Source organism: Lemur catta, chromosome Y, assembly GCF_020740605.2.
Source record: "Lemur catta isolate mLemCat1 chromosome Y, mLemCat1.pri, whole genome shotgun sequence".
In the NCBI taxonomy this organism is placed as follows: Eukaryota; Metazoa; Chordata; class Mammalia; order Primates; family Lemuridae; genus Lemur; species Lemur catta.
The window spans coordinates 429,788-448,685 of record NC_059156.1 but is presented as its reverse complement, the minus strand read 5'-3'; the positions used below and the strand labels follow the sequence as shown (position 1 = coordinate 448,685).

At 33.5% G+C, this 18,898-nt stretch overlaps 1 pseudogene; it reads left to right on the top strand.

The window, feature by feature from the left end:
- Positions 1-18,898, top strand: part of LOC123629027 — a 40,338-nt pseudogene that overhangs the window by 8,619 nt on the left and 12,821 nt on the right.

The window sequence follows — 18,898 nt, the reverse complement described above, 5'->3', positions numbered from 1 at the left end:
TTGACAAGACAACAGTTTCAATATTTTGCTCAGGGTGACCTTAAACTATTGGCCTCAAGCAATCCTCCTGCCTTGGCCTCCCAAGGTGCTAAGATTATAGGCATGAGTCACCACACCTGGCCTAAGATTTTTATTTTTAAGGCTTAATAATATTCCATTGTCTTTATCTGTTCATCATGTGAGTGACATCTGTTATCCATGCCTCTGGCGTGTGTGGGGTGATGCTACAGTGAACGTGGGTGTGCACACATCTCTAGCTTCTGCACTGCATACTTGGGATGGAGACCCAGACTTGGGATTTCTGGATCATATGTTACTTTTCATTTTTAATTTTTTTAGTATTCTTCATATATTTTTCATCATGTCTGCATCATTTATTCCCACCAGTATTTCAAAAAACATTCCTGTATATCTTTGACAAACTTTTTTTTATATTGCCCGTTCTGAGTGTGAGGTGATATTTCACTGACTTTGCATTGCATTTCTCTAAAATTTAGTAATATTGCGTATCCTTTCAAATGCTTGCTGCACGCTTGTGTATCTTTGGGAAAATGTCAGTTCAATTCTTTGTTCATTTTTTAATTGAGTTATTCAGTTTTTGTTTTATTTTAGTTTATGTATTCTGAGTATTAACTCCTATCATATATGTGACTTACAGATATTTTGACCCATTTCTTAGGTGGCATGTTCATTCAACTGAATGTTTTCTTTTATGTACATAAATTCTGAAATATCGTTTAGTCCCACTGTTCTGTTCTGTTCCTTTGCTTATGCATTTGATGTCATATCCAAAAGAACAACGCTAAGACTAATGTCATGATCTTTTTCCTATATATTCTAAGAGTTTTATTAGTTATATTTTTTATGTTTTAAGTATTTAACCCATTTAAAAATATTTTTGTACGTGGTGCAAGGGATTAGTCCAACTTCAGTTTTTTTTTATATAGGTATCCAGTTGTCAACAGCATTTGTTGAAGAGACTCTCTTTTTCCATTGGGTGGTCATGGGCACCCCTGTGAAAACCAGTTTTTTGGGCTCTCTATTCTGTTTTGTGATCTATTTGTCTTTATGCCAGTATCACATTGTTTTTATTTTTGTAGCTTTGTGATACATTTTGAAATCAGGAAGTGTATTGTCTCTTGGTTCTTCTTTTTAAAGGGTATTTGGCTAATCCTAGTTTCTAAATAAATTTTAGAATTTTTAAAATACTTTTGTAAAAAAAGGTGCCAGTGGGATTGTGAGAGAGAGGTTACATTGAATTTATCACTGTGGGTATTACTGACATGTTAATAATATCAAGTAGTCCAATTCTTGAGCAAGAATATGTTTAAGAGTATGGTTAATATCCACATCTTTTTGGATTTGCCAGTTTTTCTTCTGCTTTTCATTTCTGGTTTCATTTCATTTTGGTCAGCATGCACTGTATGATTTCAGTCATCTTAAATTTGATCAGACTTGATGTGTTCTAATATAAGATACCATGTGTAATTGAAAACATTGTATATTTTGCTGCTTTTGACTTGAGAGTTCTGTACATGTCTGTTAGGTTTAATTGGTGTATAATGCTGTTTGAGTTTTCTATTTTATTATTGAGCTCATATCTGATTTTTCTATTCATTTTTGAAAGTGGGGTCTTAGTCACCGTGTTACAGTGTATTTCTTGCTTCACTTCTGCCAATATTTGTTTCATATATTTGAAATATGTAATGTCATATATACATGTGATGTAATATTATACAACACATTATATAATATATGTAACCTATACATGTGCTTTTAGATACACTTACATACATATATATTTTACTGTTATAGATTCCTGTAAATGGACTCATTTTATCATTTTGTAATATCAGTCTTTGTTTCTCATGACAGTTTTGACCAAAAGTGTATTTTTTTTTTTTTCCTTTGGAGATAGTCTTGCTCTGTCACCTTGGCTAGATTACAGTGACATCATCATAGCTCACTGCAGCCTCAAACTCCACAGCTCAAGTGATCCTCCTGCCTCAGCTTCCCAAGTACCTGAGGCTACAGACATATGTCACCATGCCCTCCTAATTTTTCTGTTTAGTAGAGATAGGGTCTCACTCTTGCTCAGGCTGGTCCTCAAACTCCGGAGCTCAAACGATCCTCCTGCCTCAGCCTCCCAGAGTGCTAGGATTGCAGGCATGAGCCACCATACCTAGACATAAAGTATATTTTGTCTAATATAATTATGCCCCCTACGCCCACTTGTAGTTACTATTTTCATGGAATATATTTTTTTTATTTTTTTATTTTCAGCCTATTTGACACCTTAGAGCTAAAATGAGTCTCTTGTAGACAGAATATTGTAGAAACTCATTTATTCTTCTTTTTTTCTTTCATTTTTTAAAGTATATTTAAATCTTTTTACTTTTTTTTTAAAGACTAGTCAAGTGCAGTAGTGAGAAGGGAGAAAGTAGTAGAACAGGAGTTTAATCTGTAACTGACTGTGAACAATCAAGTGAGATAACTCACTACCTTCGGACCAGCCAAAACTCATGTATTCTTAATCCATTCACTCATACTATCTTTTTTATATTAAAGAGTTTAGTCCATTTATATTTAAAGTAATTATTGAAAGAAGTGAAATTACTCTTCAGTTCTTGTGTCGTTACCCTCATTTCTTCTCTTAATGCCTTCATTTTATTGCTTTTGTATTACCTTCTTTGATTGTTTTTGTTTTCTTTTGCATAACATATATAGATATATAGGTAGTTTCTTTTTGAACACCTGGACAAATGGAGAGTACAGAAACATTAGCAACTTAACTTCATTTGAAATAAAAAAACCACAGCTGTTTACACCCCCACTTTGTTATTAACGTGAAAAATTATATTATTTTATATTGTGCATGTATTAATAGAGAACTTTCAGATTTCTGAAATAGTGTGCTGAAATTTATGTTTTATAAAATCTGAATTAGATAATTAGCATGCACCTCACATTTATTAAAATGACTGGTTCGTATCTTTCAATTTGTTGCCTGCAAATATTAGCATTTTCATCCAATGTTACCAACCTTTATCTGAATGATAACATAATTTATTCCTAATTGTGCATCTTATATATGAGTTTCACACCATATTTTACAACATCCATATTTTACCTGTATTAAGAAATTTAACACTTTTGTTTTGCTTCTGAAACCTGGAGTCAGCCTTTCTCTTTTGTGTAAGAGCAGCAATATATTAATAACATAAGACAGCAGTTGCTCTAGTGTCATTTGAATGCCTAATCTTTAAAATTTTTTTATCAAAGCTTTTTTATGAAAGATTATAATATGTTTTTGTGAAGTAATACTGCCCTAACCTTATGGTAATGATTTAAAATCTGTGCTCTTCATGGATGCCCAGTCATTCTTGAAAATTATAGTTATCTAGAATTCTTCAGTAATACACTACGCTTATTCAGAATTTCATGGGTTAAAATTTTTTTAAATTTTGTTTTGTAGTTTTATAGTTCTGTTTCATTTTTAAAGTAGGTTACCTCACATCAGTTAGTTATGTTTTTAGTTTTTACCTGTACACTTTAAGACATTGTGTAGCAAAAGTCAAGTATAAATCAGTCATGTTTGCCAATGTGATTTTCTTTGTGTTTGTTTGCCTGTATAAATATTACTCCTAATTTATTTATGAATAGTATTTTTTTCTTGGTTGGTGGTCAGTGGTTATTTTATCCTGTGTCTAGGTGAATAGCCATGAAAATTTTATTAATTTCAACAGGTATTTATTGGTGAATATATATTATCCTTGTGTGAAACATTTGAAGATAATTTTTGAAAAGCTTGAAAACACTGTTTTTGGTATTATTGTTTATTTTTCATTGTAAAAAAACACATGAAATTTACAGTGTTAAATATTTTGATTATATGCTTTAGTCATGTAAAGTATGTTGACATTGTTATGCAACATAAGTCTCTAGAACATTTTTGTCTTGTAAAACTGAAACTCAACATACATGAACCAACTACCTATTTTCCCCACTGTCCTTTACAAACACTATTCTATTTTTTTGTCTCTAAAAATGTAACTACTTTATATTTTTTATATAAGTAGATTTGTGAAGTATCTGTTTTTTAGGGGAGACTGGCTTATTTCACTTAACAATGTCAAGACTTTTCTTTATCATAGATGTTAGAAAATTTCCTGCTTTTTAAAAGCAGAGTAGTATTCCATTATTTTTATATGCCAAATTATATTTATCTATTCGTTTTGTGAGGCAAGTTTGGTTTGTTTTCACATACTGGCTTTTATGAATAATGTTACAAGGAATATGTGTGTCCAAATAACTCTTCATATGACCGTTTATGTGATAGTTTTATATCTGCCCTGTTTTTTTTCCTTGGTCTCGTTGTCTGCCGTTACGCTAGTAGCGCACTGCTTTGATTACTGTGCCTTTGTAACATGTCTTGAAGTCAGAAGGTGTGGTGCGTCCAACATTGTTTCTTTTTTTGGAGATTGTTGGGCTCTTCATGTACTTTGGCATTCCACATGATTTTTGAACTGCTTTTTCTTTTTCTGCAAAGTATGACATTGAAAATGTTAAAGAGATTGCATGGAATTTGTAGATCATTTTGGGCAGTATGGACATATTTACGATAGTGAGTCCTCCAACCCTTGAGCAAGAGCATTCTCAAGAATGTGTGATTTAGTTTCCATTTATTTGTGGATTTTCTGGCTTGCCTTCTGTTATTGATTTCTACTTTCATTCCATTTTGGTTGGTCACAAACAATAATCTGTAAGCTTTTAATTTGTAAAAGTTTATAAAGAATTGTTTAGTGTCCTAACAGATGTTCAGTCCAAAAGAGTGTCTTATGAACTATTGAAAAGATTGTGTATTGTGCTGTTGTGTGGAGTGTTCTTTAAATACGTATTAGATATACTTGTTTTATAGTGCTTTCAAGTTTTCTGTTCCCTGATTAATATTGTGTCTTGCATTATTATTATTATTATTATTATTATTATTTTTTTTTTTTGAGACACAGTCACATTTTGTTGCCCGGCCTAGAGTGAGTGCTGTGGCATCAGCCTAGCTCTCAGCAACCTCAAACTCCTGGGCTTAAGTGATCCTCTTGCCTCAGCCTCCCGAGTAGCTGAGACTACAGGAATGCACCACCATGCCCGACTAATTTTTTTCTATATATATTTTTAGTTGGCCAGATAATTTCTTTCTATTTTTTTAGTAGAGACGGGGTCTCACTCTTGCTCAGGCTGGTCTCGAACTCTTGACCTCGAGTGATCCACCCGCCTCGGCCTCCCAGAGTGCCAGGATTACAGGCGTGAGCCACTGCACCCGGCCACATTATTATTCATTACCAAAAGTAGGGTATGGAAATATCCTAACATTATTATATTGCTATGTATTTCTTGATTCAGTTTTGTGAATGTTTGCTTTACATGTTTGGCAACCCTGATTTTATACAGATAGATATATAACATTATATATATAAATATATAAAAATAAATGATAGGTTCCCAGTGAATGAATACTTTTTTGTTATTTAATATCTTTCTTTGTCTTTTATAACAGTTTTTACTTGAAGTATATTTTATGAAATAGGAGAATTTTTGCCTCAAAATATACTGTATATGCCTAATTGTGACCTCCCCTACTGTCATTGGACTAAAATTTGCTTGGAATGTCTTTTTCTGTCCTCCCAATTTTAGTCCATTTTGTTCATTTGATTGATGATGAGTCTCTTGCACACAATACAGAGTTGCTTTTTTTGATTTTCTTAAATTCCTGTCTTTATTCAATTGTCTTTTGATTGTGAATTTCAGCCCCTGAATATTTATATAAATTTCTGAAAGAGAAGGACTTACTATTGCCATCTTATTATTATGATTATTTTGATTCTTGTAGCTATTTTGCCCCATTTTTCTATCTTTGTGTCTCATTGTGTTTTGTAGTCACATGCTTTGACTCAATTCTTATTATTTTAGTGTGTCGTTATAGATATTGTGGTTAGTGATTATACAATGCTTCTTATAGTTACAAGAATCTATTTAAACTGGTAACACCTTAACTTTAGTTGTATATAAAAATTCTTCGTCATTACTTCTGCCCTCGACTTTTGTTATTGATATCACCAATTATATCTTTTTACATTGTACACCCATTAATGGAGGTTTAGTGGTATTTTTTTGTTTTTGTTTGCAAGTATTAGAGCATGACTAAAAGTGTTTTCTGTACTTTCATTATAATACTACAGAATTTTACTTAAGTGTACTTATGTATTTTTCCAGGAAAGCTATCTATTTTCATGTGAGTTTGTGTTGTTTTCTAGCATCTTTTTATTTTCAATGCAAGGGGCTCTCTTTGGCATTTTTTTGTGGGGCATGTCTAGTGGTGATAAACCTTTTCAGAATCTAATTATCTTGATCAGTCTTTATTTTTCTTTATTTAAATGGGCAGTTTTGCTTAATATGTTGTTTCTGCTTTGAAGTTTTTATTCTTTTTGCAATTGACACATCATTTTTGCTCCGCTGCTTTCAAGATTCTCTTGTTGTGTGTGATTTCCAAAACTTTGCTTATTATCTGCCTTGTTAGGTGTCCCTTGGTGTCTCTCCTAGCTGAAGTATGTTGAGCTTCTTGATTTTTTATGTCTTTATTCTTACATTAGAAAATTTCTCAGTCATTTATTATCATATGCTTCAGCTAAACAATTTAATTTCTTTTTATGATTTTATTTTTCATTGATATTCTCATTTTCCTGATTTCATTTCGTAGTCAGTATTCTCATTTCACTCATTAAGCATCATTCACATGGTTATTTTATTTTATTTTATTTTATTTTTTTATTTTTCTTTAATTTTAGAGACAGAGTCTTGCTCTGTTACCCTGGCTTGAGTGCCAGGGGAATCATCATAGGTCACAGCAACCTCAAATTCCTGGGCTCAAGCAATTCTCCTGCCTTATCATCTCCAGTAGCTTAAACTACCAGTTTGCACCAACACACTAGCTAATTTTTCTATTCCTGGTAGAGACAGGGTCTCACTCTTGTTCAGGCTAATCTCAAACTCCCAACCTCAAGTCATCTTCCCACCTTAGCCTCGCAGAATGCTAGGATTGGAGGAGTGAGCCACTGGGCCCAGCCCAGATGTTTATTTTTAATTTTTTTTTCAGTTACTTTATACATTTCCATTCCTTGGTGGTTTATTTCTGATTATGTTGTTTGTTTGATTGGGCTATGGTACCCTGATATTTTATGTGTGTTGTAATCTTTGGTAGAGATTTGAGGATTAAAAAAAGCCACTTTTCAGAAACTTTATCAAAGTGACTTTCTCTTGGGAAACTCTGGAAACAATGGACTGTACTAGAGATAGAAGAAGCCCCAAATCTGCTCTGAAGATGTTTCTTCTGTGGAATTTTGTGTTTATTTTCCAGTTAAAACAATTTTCTCACATTTCTTCGGAAGAGCCTGTCATCATTTGCTACACCTGTTCCCTGTCTGTGGTATTAAAGTCCCTCTGCTGCTGTAACAATCTTTTACCTTTGGTTTCAGAACACCGAGTCTGCCCTTCAAATCATAGCACTGTTCTTTGAAGCACCCTGTCTTATGGTAGATAGAAACCAGTCTTTGTAAGTGCCCCAAAAAGCCAGAAGGATGGTCACGGCTGTCACTATTTTCTTTCTCTGTTAAGGGAGAAACTGGGGTTTGGGAATTTACTTTTGTATGCACTGTGTTATATTAAGGAGGAAAGGCCATGATGGGTAAATATAACAGACTCTTCTTTCTCTTCTGTGTGGCTCTTGGCATTGTGCTCACCTGGTGTGCTGCAAACTCTGACCTAGCAATTAGAATTCCCACAAAGGCAATTTTGTCAGTATAATTTTGTTCTATTTATTTATTTAAAAGAGAATTAGGGTCTGTATATTGTATTATGCCATCTTGCTAATGTGCTTGGTATAATTTTACATGTTGAATTTGTAATGTATATTAATCTGATTCAGAAAAAAAGACACAAGTGGAATAATTTGTTATTTTTTAAATTTCTTTCAGCTATGTCTTCTCATTTCACCCAACACCGTTTGCCAGAACAGAGCATAAATATTTCATTTCAAAAAGTGATACCGAGAAGATACGGAAGCTGTGGCCTTGAGAATTTAAACTTAATGAGAGATTGTGAAAGTGTGGGTCAGTGTAAGGAACAGATACAGTGTTATAATGGACTTAACCGATGTTCACCGACTACCCACACCAAAATCTTCCAGTGTAATGAACGTTTGAATGTCTTCAAAAAATTCTCAAATATACATAGATACAAGATGCGACATCCTGTAGCGAAACCTCTTAAAAGTAAACAATGTGGGGAGGGCTTTAACCAATGCTCACATATTACTGAACGTGAGAAAATTAATGATGGTGAGAAACCTTACAAATGTACACAATGTGGCAAAGTCTTTAAATCTTGCTCAAGTCTTTCTAATCATAACACAATTCATACTGGAGAGGCAGCCCACAAATGTGAAGAATGCGGCAAAGCCTTTAATCAGTTGGCACATCTTACTAGGCATAAGAGAATTCATACCGGAGAGAAACCCTACACATGTGAAGAGTGTGGAAAAGCGTTTAAGGAGTTCTCCTATCTTACTACGCATAAGAGAATTCATACTGGAGACAAACCCTACAAATGTGAACAATGTGGCAAAGCCTTTAACCAGTTGTCATATCTTACTATGCATAAGAGAATTCATACTGGAGAGAAACCCTACACATGTGAAGAGTGTGGAAAAGCATTTAACTGGTGCTCATACCTTTCTGCACACAAGAGAATTCATACTGGAGAGAAACCCTACAAATGTGAAGAATGTGGCAAAGCCTTTAATCAATTGTCACATGTTACTATTCATAAGAGAATTCATACTGGAGAGAAACCCTACAAATGTCAAGAGTGTGGCAAAGCATTTAACTGGTTTTCATACCTTACTGCGCACAAGAGAATTCATACTGGAGAGAGACCCTACAAATGTGAACAATGTGGCAAAGCCTTTAACCACTTCTCGTATCTTAGTACACATAAGGCAGTCCATACTGGAGAGAAACCCTACAAATGTGTAGAGTGTGGCAAAGCCTTTAACCAGTTGTCATATCTTACTATGCATAAGAGAATTCATACTGGAGAGAAACCCTATAAATGTGAAGAATGTGGCAAAGCCTTTACCAAGTTGTCAAATCTTATTATGCATAAGAGAATTCATACTGTAGAGAAACCCTACAAATGTGAAGAGTGTGGCAAAGCATTTAACTTGTTTTCATACCTTACTGCGCACAAGAGAATTCATACTGGAGAGAAACCCTACAAATGTGAACAATGTGGCAAAGCCTTTACCCAGTTGTCATATCTTACTATGCATAAGAGAATTCATACTGGAGAGAAACCCTACAAATGTGAAGAATGTGGCAAAGCCTTTACCCACTGCTCATATCTTACTATTCATAAGAGAATTCATACTGGACAGAAACCTTACAAATGTGAAGAGTGTGGCAAAGCATTTAACTGGTGTTCATACCTTATTGCACACAAGAGAATTCATACTGGAGAGAAACCCTACAAATGTGAACAATGTGGCAAAGCCTTTACCCACTGCTCATATCTTACTATGCATAAGAGAATTCATAATGGACAGAAATCCTACAAATGTCAAGAATGTGGCAAAGCCTTTAACCAGTTTTCATATCTTACTAAGCATCAGAAAATTCATAATGGAGAGAAACCCTACAAATGTGGAGAATGTGGCAAAGCCTTTATCTACTGCTCATATCTTACTGTTCATAAAAAAATACATACTGGAGAGAAACCCTACAAATGTATAGAATGTGGCAAAAACTTTAAGCAGTTCTCATACCTTACTAAACATGAGAGAATTCATACTAAAGAGAAACCCTACAAATGTGAAGAATGTGGCAAAGCCTTTTTCTACTGCTCATATCTTACTATGCATAAACAAATTCATACTGTAGAGAAACCCTACAAATGTCAAGAATGTGGCAAGGCCTTTAAGCGGTTCTCGTATCTTACTGTGCATAAAAGAATTCATACTGGAGAGAAACCCTACAAATGTGAACAGTGTGGCAAAGCCTTTACCCAGTCCTCATATCTTACTATGCATAAGAAAATTCATACTGGAGAGAAACCTTACAAATGTGAAGAGTGTGGCAAAGCATTTTATTGGTATTCATACCTTACTGCACACAAGAGAATTCATACTGGAGAGAAACCCTACAAATGTAAAGAATGTGGCAAGGATTTTAGCCATACCTCTCAGCTAAAGGTACATAAGGTAGTTCATACCGGAGAGAAGCCCTACAAATGTGAAGAATGTGGCAAAGCCTTTAGCCAGCGCGCATCTCGTACTGTACATAAGAGAATTCATAGACAAGAAACTCTACAAATGTGAAGAATGCAGGAAAGTCTTTAAATATTGCTTAAGGTTTTCTAGTGATGCGATAATTCATACAAGAGAGAAACCCTACAAATATAAAGAATGTTTCAAAGCCTTTACCTGGTGCTCTTATCTTCCTGTACATCAAAAAATTCATACATGGGCAGAATCCTAGAATTGTAAACAAAGTGTGAGAGTCTTTAATAACGTTAACTGGTTACATATTTCTCAACATCAGACGGTCATGCTGGGTAACAATGATATAAATGTACAACTTTCAAAGTGTCTTTTAGAAGGTAGAAGTTTTAGAGTGTCATGAGAATATACTGGGAAGAGTAGTACAACTTTAAAGAGTAGTGGAAGACTTTTACTTGTATCACAGATCTTATTGTGCATAGGATAATCTATACCAGAATAAATCATTAATTGCTCAAATTTTATTTAAGTTGAGACAATTTGGAGTGGAGAGGAACTCTACAAATGTAATAAATGCAGAACATCTGTTCAAAAAACACATCTTAGAAAACACCAGAGTTGATACTAAAAGATATTTTACAGATGCCACAATGTGAAAAGGTATTTAATCAAAAATCCAGTCTAGGTAAACATTAGAGGATTCCTGGTAGAAAGACTTAAGGCACCAGTATACTCAGAAATTACTCTACAGCAGAGTGTTGGCTATAGAGAATGATTCAAAGTTAAAATAGTTAGAAAATTTATGTGTATGTAGGTTTAAAAGGAAGAGATTGATTTATGGTGAGTTACGACTATCCTGAAAATATCCTGTTTTGCATTAAAAAGTTTAGATATTTGAAAACTAAATATTGATGCAAATTACTTGATGCTATGGCTTAGAGTTTTTGTAAAATGAAAGGTTTTTATATTAGGTGAGAATTATTAGCTTACTTTTCTAAGGAATATTAAGGACAGTGAAAGGTAAGATGCGTAGAGAGTCTAACTGTAGAGTCTCTGTGTGATTGACTTGTTAAGAGCCTTGTAAGTGATGTCAGAAGTAGGTGTGATGAGTAATATTCTTCTACATTATAATTACAAACCATTTGAATTTCAGAAGTAAATTGTTTTGCAAATTGTATTAGGGTAATTCAGGTAATAAAACATAGTAGATCTTGCAATGCCTTTTTAGAAGAGTATTGTGAACTTAATTTGTTGTAATAGAACAAAATTTTGTTTAATTTGTCATCTGTTGTGCAAAAATAAAGTATTATCATGCCACCAACATTAACGTATCCCATCTTATTCAAGGTTGTAGGTGCCAGATGGTAGCAATATACTCCTGGGGAACATAGTAGAATAACATCTGTAGTGATTTTATTCCAGTAGGCTTTAAAGTGCAAATAATTTTAAGAATATTATTTCTATAGGTTATATTTTTATTCTTTATATAGCTTAAGGGTCATTATAATGCTTATGATGAAGTGTTATGGGAGTATAATTAAAATCCACACATTTCAGAATCCTGAATGACTATTTGCAAAATGTCATGCTATGTTTCTCTTTGAACATGTGGCCACTCTGGCCTACAAAACACATACATACTTTTATTTTTTACTTACATGCAATGAAAAAGATTATTATCTCATGCTAAAGGAAAACTTTAGTTGTAAGAGTATTATGGAGAAAGTAGTTATTTTTGTGTGCATATTACTTTTGAGAAAAAAACACTTTAGAGTGAAATAGGTAATTTCAAACGATTTATTAGGAAAGTAGAAACCTCAAAGATTCTGTAAGTATATATATATACATATACACACACATATATATACATATATATATGTGTGTGTGTGGTTTTTTTTTTTTTTTTTTTTTTTTTTTTTTTTTTTTTTGAGACAGTCTTGCTCTGTTTCCCGGGCTAGAGTGCCGTGGCGTCAGCCTAGCTCACAGCAACCTCAGACTCTTCGGCTCAAGCAATCCTACTGCCTCAGCCTCTTGAGTAGCTGGGACTACAGGCATGGACCAACATGTCCGGCTCATTTTTTCTATATATATGTTTAGTTGTCCAGTTAATTTATTTCTATATTTTTAGTAGAGACGGGGTCTCGCTCTTGCTCAGTCTGGTCTCGAAATCCTGACCTCAAGCAATCCTCCCACCTTGGCCTCCCAGATTGCTGGGATTACAGGCGTGAGCCACTGTGCCCAGCCTATATTTTGTTTTACACTGAATTCATTTCTCTAAAATGTTATGGCTCCTGTTTCAAAATTTCAGCGTGAATATTCTTTGGTTTTAATATTCTTTGGTTTTAATTCTCTCTTACTCATGCTACAATTAATACATGATTTTTTTCTAAGCTTAATGAAGTATTTTTGTTTGGCCTGTTCTGACATTATAAGAATTATTTTTATTAAATTGAATGTATTGACAGTACAATTTTGTATACCAAATATTTGTATACAAATAGTCCCAGATACAAAGTCATCATTTTCACCTTTGTGATTTTGAAATTTCTGTAACGTTCAGCATTAGACGGTTATTTAAAATATTCATCTCTGGTTCTTTGTCAGAGATGCTTTCATGTATTCACCTGTTTACATTTAGAAATATGTAAAATGCTACTGAGAAGATATGGAAGTGATGGCCTAGAAAATTTAAACTTAATGAAAGACTGTGAAAGTGTCAGTGAGTGTAAGCAGCAGAACGGATGTTATAATGGACTTAACTAATGTTCACCAACTACCCACACCAAAATATTCTAATGTAATAAATGTTTGAAAGTCTTGGAAAAATTGTCAAATCTACATAGACATAAATTGAGGTATGCTGTAGAGAAATTTTGTAGAGAAAGTGGGGAAGCCTTTAAACAATGTTCACGTATTACTGAATTTAAGAAAATTCATACTGGAGAGAAACCTCACAAGTGTGAAGAATGTGGTCAAGCTTTTAAGTGGTGGTCACGCCTTACTACACATCAGACAATTCATAATGCGGAGAAACCCTATAAATGTGAAGAATGTGGCAAAGCTTTTAACTGTGGTTTGTGCCTTACCAAACATAAGAGAATTCATAAAGGAGGGAAACCCTACAAATGTGAGGTATGTGGCAAAGCTTTTTACTATTGTTCATACCTTAGTAAACATAAGAGAATTCATATAGGAGAGAAACCCTAGAAATGTGAGGAATGTGGCAAAGCCTTTAACCAATGCACATACCTTTGTATACATAAAAGAATTCATACTGGAGAGAAACCCTACAAATGTGAAGCATGTGGCCAAGGTTTTAACTCTTGTTCATACTTTGCTAAACATAAGAGAATTCTTACAGAAAAGAAACCCTACAAATATGAAGAGTGTGGCAAAGCCTTTAAGTGGTGCTCAGTCCTTACTTCACTTAAGAGAATTCATACTGGAGAGAAACCCCACAAATAGGAAGCATGTGGGAAAGATTTTATCTCATGGTCAGACCTTACTAAACATAAGAGAATTAATACTGGAGAGAAATCCTATGAATATGAACAATGTGGCAGAGTCTTTAACCAGTACTCAAACCTCTATAAACATAAGAGAATTCATATAAGAGAAATCTTACAAATGTGAAGAATTTGGGAAAACCTCTACCTAATGCCCTTACCTCACTACATATGAGAGAATTCATACCTAAGCAAAATTATGCAATCATAAAGGTTGTGGGAAAGCCTTTAGTAACTTGTCACATATTACTCTACATCGGAGAGTCATACTGGGTAACACTGATATAAATATACCAACTATATAACACCTTTCAGAAAACAAAAGTCTCAGAGTTCACCAGAGTATTTATTCTGAGAAAAAAAATTGCAACTGTAAAGAGTGGTGCAATACCGTTACTTCTATCACAGAGCTTACTGTGCCCAAGAGAATTTATAGCGGAATAAAACCTTTCATCACTTGCTCAAACTTAATTTAGAGAACTTGGGTTGGAGAGAATTCCACGAGTCTAATAAATGCAGAAAAACATTTGTTCAAAAACACACATTAGAAACAGCAGAATTTATACTAAAAGATAGTTTAGTGATGCCACAATTAAAAAATATTTAGTCAAAAATCAAATCTAGATACACAGCAGAGGAATAACAATAGAAAGCACTTAAGGCACTAATACTTTCAGATGTTACTCTAAAGTAGAATGTGATTATAGAGGACAACCCAAAATTAAAATAGTTAATTTATGTATATTTATGTCTAAAAGGAGCAGGGGATTAACTTTATAGTGAATTATAATTACATTCAAAGTACACTTTTTGCATTAAGATTTTAGATTATTTAGGAGACTGAATGCTGTAATTCAATTCAAATGACTTGATGCTGTACCTTCATTCTGAGTGTTTCTGAGAAAGTGTGTGGTGAATTGTGGCTGAAGTAAAACTATGGAAGGTCCTTCTAAATTAGGGGGCATCATTCATATATTCGGGAGTATGAAGGACACTGAAATGCAAGATGCCTGAAGAAAATCTAACTGGAGAGATTTTTTTTGTTACTGACTTATAGGAGTGTTGTAAGTAATGTCAGATAGGTGTTCTGGGTACTATTCCTGTGTTACAGTTAGGAACAATTTGAATTTTAGAAGTGAAATGTTTTCCCAATTGAATATTAAGGTAGTAAATGTAGACTTTGAAATGCTTTTTTAAAGAGTATGTGTGAACTGAATTGATTTTAATAAAACAAAATCATGTTTGTGTTTTGGGTTGTGCATATAAGGAATCGTCATCCTGCCCCTAATCTTAACCTATCCCACCCTATTCAGAGTTGTATGTGATAGATGGTTAACGATTCCTATAGGCTAACATAATGGAACATCTTTAGTGAATTATTCCAATAGGGAGTTATTCCAATAGGCTTTAAACTTAAAAGAATTTGAAGAATATTATTTCCATATATTATGTTTTTATTCTTTATGTAGATAAAGTGTCATGATGGTGGTTGTAATGAAGATTATGTAGGACTGTATTCAAAATCCATACATTTTTGAATGAATGACTATATGATTTTATCCTACATTTTTATTTGAACATGTGACCCTTCTGGCCTGCAGAATGAATACATATTTTATTTGTATTCACGTGGAATCAAATATAAAAGTATATGACTATAAAGATAAACTTTAGTTGTAAAAGGATTATGGAGAAAGTAGTTGTGTTTATGTGAGTGTGTACCTGTTTTGAGAAGAGAAGAAATACATTGGAACAAAACAGGTAATTTGAAAATTATTGATAATTTATTGCCAAAGCAGAAATCCCAAAGATTCTGTCAGTAATTATATTCTCTATTCTTTGTGTTGAATTCATTTCTCTAAAATCATGGCTCCTGGTTCAAAACATCCTCCTGAAAATCCTGTGTTTTTAATTGTCGCTTACTTATGCTGGACCTAATATGTAATTTTCACGTTCCAAAGTTCATAAAGTATTCTTTATTTGACCTGCTCAGAGATTAGAAGAATTATTTTTATGAAATTTAATAGTGCTTACAAAATAGTTTGAAGATATAAGTAATTCCACAGTGAGTGTATTAAATTAAGTTGTATTCATTTGTACACTCCATTTTTTCTTCTTAATTAGAGAATCTTATTTGAGCTCATTTTTCTTTAGTTGTTATTTCTTTCACTTTTTAAAATTCACGTAACTACGTTGGTTGACTTTATTGGGCCAATTTGTTTGGGTAAAACTGGGGAGGTTATTTTGACATTTATAGTAAGTAGAGAAACACAAGATAGCACTAGGTGTTCAATAGATGTTCCATAAATAGCAGTAAGTGTTCTTGGTGGAGTGAGTTTGTGGTTCCATGTAAGAGATAGACAATATCCACATGTAGAAATTTCACTGAATCTTCATGGGCAATGAAGACATCTCTTCCCAGGCTACACAGTTGATTCTATCTGAATTTAGAAATAGGAATTCTGCTTCTTTCATTCCTAATTATTTCCAGTTTTTTGGTGTCTATTTATGTTCATCTCCAGCTACCCATGCACCTCAACCCTTCCGTTCTTCTCCTCTGTTATGGCTAACAGATTTCTTACAGTTCTCCCCCACCCCATGTCATTTCCCACAGTACATTTTAGATTTTGGTGAGAATTTTGGATTATTTTTAATGTGAGAAATTGCTTTCTTTCTGGAGAGTTTGAAATAATTTATAAGGTATAAATGAAACATTATGATTACCTCATTGAGATAGGAAGGATGCAGTGTCCATGGACCAGACAGAAAGTTAAATCAGGCAGTTAGCATTATTTGTCATTGTTTCTTAAAGGAAAATATTATTTGACCCCAATCCAAAGTGTGGTAAGTATTAAGTTAGTTGGAATAGTTACAGCTTCAATATCAGTAGATTATAACATGTTGTAAATGGTATGTGCAGAAACACATCAGAACTTGGAAATTTCCTAAGATTAAACATCTTGGAAATCTTCAGACAATTAATGGTAAGTGATAAATTTTAAATTTAGTTTTTTTTAATGAAATACGTATTGTACAACTTATGGTTCTATGCAAAATCTTCTATTTTTGGGTGTGTATACTTAGAATGGTATCTCTGGATTTAAAAATTTGGTATGATTTTTCTTTTACCGATTGATACTGCAATCTTGGGGAATTTCTCATTTTTTCTTTCTTTATTTTAATTTGAGCAGTTCACAGTCCACTGTTTTCATTCTTAGTCACCTAACTATAGATAAGTCCTTGTTCATTCTCTCTAGAAAAATCTGAAAGGTATTAGCAGGTCTGGGTTTGAAACATTCCTTCAGTGATTTTGGATGCAGTCTTGTTTTTTATATTCACAGACTGGCCAGAGATGGAACTGTTAGCACCACCTGCCACTTTTGTGTTTTCCATACCATCACCATTAGGAAATTCAGGTGACTCACAGTTAAAGTAAAAGTCATAACGTACATTGGCACCTTCCATGTTGTGTGTAGGGTCCTATACATGCTGGTAAATATCAGAGTTCCTATACTTGTAACTAAAAAGTACAATGACGAAAATATCACAAAATCTACATATTTTTGATGCAGATTAGCTATGCTTATGATAGTCACAGATACAGTATTTGGAATACTGCTGTCCTACCATGATATTTTTAAAATTAATTCATTTCAAATTGACAAATGAAATTGTATTTATCACATAAAACATTATTAAGAATATGTACATTGTCAAATACTTAATGCTAGCTAAATAGTAAATACATTAACTCATAGTTATTTGTGGTGAGAACAATTAACATCAATTGTCTTAGCATTTTTCAAAGATGATATGTCATTAACTTTAGTCACCAGGCTGTACAATAGATCTCATGAACTTATTTGTCTTATCTAACTGTATATTGTATCCTTTGACAGACATCTCCCCAAATGCCCCTCCCTCCTGAGAACCTCAGCCTCTAGTGATATCATTCTACTTTCTAATTCAATGAGATAAGCTGATGTAGATTCCACAGTAGAGTGAGATCATCAGGTGTTTATATTTCTGTATGTGGCTCTTTTCAGTTAATATGATGTCCTGCAGTTTCATCCATGTGATAGAAAATGACAGAATTTTTATTTTTATGGCTAAACAGTATTCAATTCTGTTTATAGACCATATTTCCTTTATCCATTAATTTAATGATGGACACTAGGGTTGATTCCATATCTTGGTTATTGTGAATAGGGCTACAATAAACATGGGAGTGCAGATGTCTCTTCAATATGCTGGTTTCATTTGTCGGACTAATAATAGTGTGACTACTGCATTATATGACAGTTTTAATTTTTTGAATAATCTCCATACCATTTTACATAATGCCTTTACTGCCTTACAGTCACGTCAACAGCATGCAAGTGTTCCCTTTTCTGTCCATCTTTTCCAACACTTACTGTCTTCTGTATTACTAATACTAGTCATTCTAACAGGAGTGAGTTGATAGTGTGCTTTAGATTTGTCTTTCTCTGATGATCATTGATGTGGGGCAATTTTTAAAAATATTTTTTGGCCATTTGTATATCTCCTGTCATTTAAGAAATGTCTATTTAGATCTTTTGCACATTTTCTTAGATAGTTACTGTAGTTTTATTTTATAGTTGTGTTTCTCATATTTTGGATATTAATCCCTTATTAGGTGTATAATTTGCAAATATTTTCTCCTGTGTATATGTTGTCTTATCATTCTGTTGATTTCATCTCACGTTGTGTAGAAATGTTTTAGTTTGAAGTAATCTAATTTGTCTATATTTACTTTTGTTGCCTGGGATTTTGAGATTAAATGCAAAAAATTTTTGTCCAGACCAATGTTATGAACTTATCGTCCTATGTTTTCTTACAGCAGTTTCAGAGTTTCAGGTCTGACATTTAAGTTTTTTTATTTTTTATTATTATTATTATTTTTTGAGACAAAATCTTGCTTTGTTGCCTGGGCTAGAGTGAGTGCCGTGGCGTCAGCCTAGCTCACAGCAACCTCAAACTCCTGGGCTTAAGCGATCCCACTGCCTCAGCCTCCCGGGTAGCTGGGACTACAGGCATGTGCCAC